We start from the raw sequence: 5,755 nt of genomic DNA, 5'->3' as shown, positions 1-5,755 counted from the left end.
CTCTGGGCATTTGGAAAAATTTAGAAATGACAAATATTATAGCACATGCAATCGATCCTGTACCCAAAGCAAATGGTACACGATTCATGATGTCTCACATAAAGACATGATTCTAGACCAGTCTTTTGCTACAATATTTTTATTTGCCATGTTTTCAAAATTTGACTATGAAGAGGGATGCCGTAATCATAATCGAATTTTGAGAACGCAATATATAGAATTTCCTTAAGTTGAACCAATACAACATGAAATTCATATATATATTCTTGACTAAAGATGATTAAGGTCTCAATCTAAGCCTTTAGAACTGAAATGAAGTATATCCTCTCCCTTAATTATAGCAAAACAACTTTTTCAATCCCTGCAGCCTCACGAATTGAAACTTTTGTTTTCTATAATTAACATTGCTAACTTGCAACACTAATAATAATTATCATGCTCCCACTAACATGATGATTATTAGCATAACACTTATGCTCCCACTAGCTTTGACATGTACTCAAAAATCAGCTGGACTTCTAGAAATCAATACTTTATTGACTTTCTTACCAAAGTTCAGATTTCTGATACGAGATGCTTTGATAAAACTCTATCAAAATCATACACCTTTCCTTAGATAGCATGCATGTGTGCCTAAACAATTTCAGAACTATGAAAAGGGATGCCGTAATCATAGTCTCAATTGTTTAGACATTTTGCCATCTGCTTCAAATCTACTTGGTGGAAGTGTTTCCTCACCATCATTTTCATGAATCGGAGAGAAACCTTATGACCCTTAGATTTTATGGTGTATGTGTTCTTATCCATGTGAATCGTCAAAACCATAGTCACAAGACAAGGATAATGAGAAATCCAAACTCATATGGACTGAACTTATGCAATCTTAACTTCTTGCCACCTGGCAGTACAGGGCCTGCCATTGCTTCCAAGTTGTTATGCAACCAATTGAGAACTTTCAGAACTCCTATGCAAAGCCAACTTTAACTGGAATGGGCACAAAATATGTCAACACGATAGGTTATAAACCTCAAGTCGTGTGCTAGTGAAGAACCTCAGGTCTTATTCTTGATTAGTTCTTGAAATTCTTTTTAGGATCTTTAAGACTCCCACTATCCTCTTGACATATAAGACTATCTTTCCAAATATTCAAGAGATAGTGCGGATTCTTTATCAAGACAAACACTTCACACAATTGGCCTTAGTTGGTCTTTGTTTTATCCAAAACATCACAACTTACCAATTTCAAATGTACAAGAGTAGGACACTTTTACTCTTACATTTGACAAGTGTTTTAAACCTTTCTTTAAGATATGTCACTCAAGTTACAATCTTGGAGTATGACTCTAAAAATTGTTTTGGAACGAAGTATGACTCATCTTCCTGATCTAACCATTTCAACAATTCATGACTCCTCTTCTTAGTCATAAGAATGCACTAAGATGACCTTTAGAGGACTAATTGTGATATGATTTCTAAATCATTAAGATGATCACAAACATGATACTAAAGTACTCTCCCATCTTTTCAGATTTGAGAAACTTTTATCTTTCTGCCTAATTTGATTCGTCCCATTCGTTCTGCCATGCATTGAGACTTTTCCAATGTTTCAGAATTATACTTAAACTTGTAAGTATAACCATATTTACTAAACTTTAGTAAATAAAATAGTCTTAACGAGCTTTGTGGTGGACATGACCAGTGCACAAGAATGTGTACTCGATCCCTTTAGTCCTTCACTTGACTCACACATCCATGTGAACAAGTAATTAGTTTTGATTTTCCAATGCTTGAAAGTTCTCATTCATTATACTATTCAATTTGCATGATTCCAAGTTTCGGTCCAATTGAAACTTGGGTGATGAGGAACTTTCCTGATTTGGTAAATTTAGACACTACCACAAATGAAAGAATCAAATCCATTTTCCAATATTGTTGTCAGTGGAATCATATAAGCAACAATTTTCCACAAATGTCATTGTAAGGATACTTCAAATAAATAAAATTAAACAATTTTCTTTTATTTTAAAACTTTGCGGAAAAACTTATCCTTACAATCCACATGGAAAATTGTTGTTATCTATTCCTTAGCAATATATCATAACTTCTTAAGCAACTGCTCAAAATTCTGATGCGATCGAAATCTACCTTCGCGATCAGAATCAGCATATACTTCCTTTAAGATTTCTCTCTATTCTTTGATTCTTAAAACATCAACATGTGACCCAGTCACATCATGTAATGAGGATCTCAGAATAGAACTTAACAGAATTAGATAATGGGCTCTACCTGATGTAGAGTCAAACTTATTGACTTTAACATCCTTAGGTAAATTTGGCAGCTTTGCAATCAACGCCCCTTCCTTTGGCAAAATAAACATATGGACCCTTTGGTAATGTGACTATCTCAGACTTAGCCTTTCTCTTTACCATTTGGTCAACCGGGTTGACTATGGCCAATCCCTTTCCATTGGGAAGAGAATGTTTTTTCTGGATTTCTAGTGTCACCATTGTCACTGTCCATAAAGTTTTTGGGAAGTTGATCTTTTAATCAAATTTGCTTTACTATCGTTCCAAATCATTGCTGATTCAGCAGCACCAAGCAAATAGATATGATCATTAAGGTTCATGTCATAGTCTGTTTCATAGTAGTCCCAAAGGAACTCACTATGTGACTTAGAAAGTGATTGAACATCCAACTTTCTCAAGACTTTGACACCCAACTCTCCCGGCTTGTCAATATGTGACTTCATCTCTAAGATGTGATCACACATAGACCTTGCTTGCCATTAGGGCTTGAGTGACCTTGAACTTGTGGGTTAGGGAGAATAATTGGATGAGGTGGAGGAAGAGAAGTATGACTTCCATGAGCCAAACTCGGGAAGTCATATTCATTAGGAAAGCTTGGTTTGGGAAGATCATTGTTGTCTAAACCAGACATCAACAATGGGAGAAATTCACGTAAAGTTGATTTAAGTCCTTAATATAACACCCAATATGATATATTAAGGCTAGGACCCAACAAACTATTTTATAACTTGGAAGAGGGATGCCGTAATCCAAGCTATAAAATATTTGAAGGTAGGTGAATGACGATTCACCAATTTCCACCAAGATAAACGAAATGTATTATTAGGTTTTAATTGGTTTTGAAACTCCTAGATTCTTTTGAGATTCATTGAACTTTTCAATGGCATGTTTCAATCTCGAGTGTGCCCTTCAGGTTTTGTGACTGGGATGCCGAGGATCACAAAACAAGGTGTGAAGTAACCATGCAAATATACTTGGTACCCTTAATATTTACCCCTCAATCGATGTGCCGGTTAACCACACACGCTCCAACGATACTATGATAAACATTAAGTTACCCTTTGCCTACCTTGTTAAGTCCATGTTAGTGTGTCGGTTAACCACACAAGCTCCACTAACAGCTTAAACAAAGTGCAAATTGTAATTTCATGGATTAGCACCTTATTCACATTTTCCTAAGTAACTAAGATTGGGAATTTATAAGTGTTTAGTTACTTAGTATTTATCATTATACTTATAATGAAGGGAGAATTATAGTCCTTGTCCTACCTGTTCGGCTAACGACCCTCCACCAGTCAAGGAAGCGGTGGGTGAGAGTGGACACCCATTAAACTGCCATTTTATAGGCAGTAACCTTATACCCCCCTTATAGACCGGCTTCGTGAATGAGGCCTACTAATGGTAAGACGACTTGCTCTTATACATATAATATATTAAACTTTTAATATTATAATAGTATAAGGGTGTATTTTAGACATTTAAAATACTTGGTGGTTTAATCTATTAATTAAACTATACTCTTAATTTAATTAAATTTAAACCATGTCATTATGGAATTATTAATTCTCTTTTAATTAAACACTTTAATTATCTATTAATAAAGTCCATAAGAGTTAATTGAATTATTCAATAAAAACATCATAATTCCAATTATTAAATTCAAAATTAAAACCATTTAATTAATTGTTTAAGTTATGAACCCAAGAGTTTTAGAATTCAATTCTTTTTTTTTTATCATAAAAAAACTTTTTCCAAATTCCAAAACTTGAGGGCAAGTTTTGTAACTCTTGAAAACTTTTGGATTTCATAACTTATGGAGTTAAATACTTGTTTTATGATGAAACTTTTCATGTTCCATAACTTAAGAACAAGTTATGGAATTCTTTAAAACATTAAGACCAAGTTTTGTAACTCCATAAAAAACTTTGAATCAATTTTTTTAAAAAACCTTTTCATATCCATAACTTATGGAGGTTTCAAAAAACTCTTTAGATCAACTTTTAAAACTAATAAAATAATCATATCATTTTATCTTTTACTAAATTTGACCTAATTCAACTCATATAGCAAATGATTCAAATTTTACAAATAATTAGTTTTTCACAAAAACAAGTAATTATCTTAAAATTTGACAAACGTCATGTTTTTTTTCCTTTTTTTTCAACTTTGAAAATAAAACATTTGCATCAATATAACAGAAAACAACCCATGGCTCTGATACCACTGTTGGGTTTTGAGCATTCTAACACTCCTATGGTGTACATGCAACCCTATAAACCTTGGATCTATGTTTTCTCTATTATACATGCAAATATTAACTATTCCAAGGTTTCATCCTAACTAGCATATTATGAAGCACCTATACTACAAAGTTCTAGTTAGATGACATACCTTTTGATGTAGCTTGATGTCTTCAAGCTTTAAGAGCTTAGCCCCAATAGTGTGGAAGCCTCAAATGGAATCACAAATCACCAAAACACCTTGGAAGAACTTGAGAGAATATGTATGCACACTAAAATCGGCCCACTCTTATTTTCACACACTTGTGCCAATTTTGTGAGCCAAGGACCCCTTTATATATTATGGAGGATTAGGCTTACATCCATGTAAACCCTAATACCCATGACCTTTCATTTACATAGGATCCATGGGTTAAAAGCTCCATGGAGCATCCATGAAAGCTTAGCCCAACCTAAATGAACTTGGCCCATTCCATATATATAAGAGTCCATATTTAATTAGTTCTTTTTGATCACTTAATTAATTCTAAATTAATTCTTGATCAATACTAATTAAATAATATGATTCCATATTAATATATTAGAACCTATAATATATTAATATAAATCATAAATATACTATTCTCAAAAGACTATCCATATAAATTGTGCCGGTGAAGTGCAACCCAAATGGACCACGCCGGGTCGGGTCAAGTACATACCAAATATGGTTATGGACTTAGACATTAATCCAACACAAACTTCCTCTTCTCTCCTGCCTTATATCTTTCTAGACCATTTTCTCTTATCTGGGTCTCTACATTCTTTGTTGCTTTAACAGCTGTCGTCAAAGTAGTTGCCATTTTAACCATTGGGCCAAAGTCTGTTGGCAGTCCGTTAGCAAACCTATCTATCTTGGAGAGCTCAGTAGGCGCCAAGTAGGGAAGCAGCTTCATCCTCTCGGTGAATGCGGTGGCATACTCATCAATACTCATCTTCCCTTTCTTCGGGTTCTGAAACTCGTTGTTTAGGTCTATCAGATCTATTTCTGAGCAGTATTGCATTTTCAACTACTCCATGAATGCTTCCCAAGACATCCACATGGCTTCTCCCCGTGACATTATATCTGCCAACAACTTTCACCAACTTAAAACTCCGGTCTTTAGTTGTCTGATTGCAAAGACTGTCTTTTGCTTATCGCTGTAGTTGCAGCTTTCAAATACCATCTCT

Source organism: Lactuca virosa, chromosome 2, assembly GCF_052849685.1.
Source record: "Lactuca virosa cultivar CGN04683 chromosome 2, Lactuca_virosa_CGN04683_v6, whole genome shotgun sequence".
Lineage (NCBI taxonomy): Eukaryota > Viridiplantae > Streptophyta > Magnoliopsida > Asterales > Asteraceae > Lactuca > Lactuca virosa.
Note: the sequence above shows the minus strand (reverse complement) of the source record.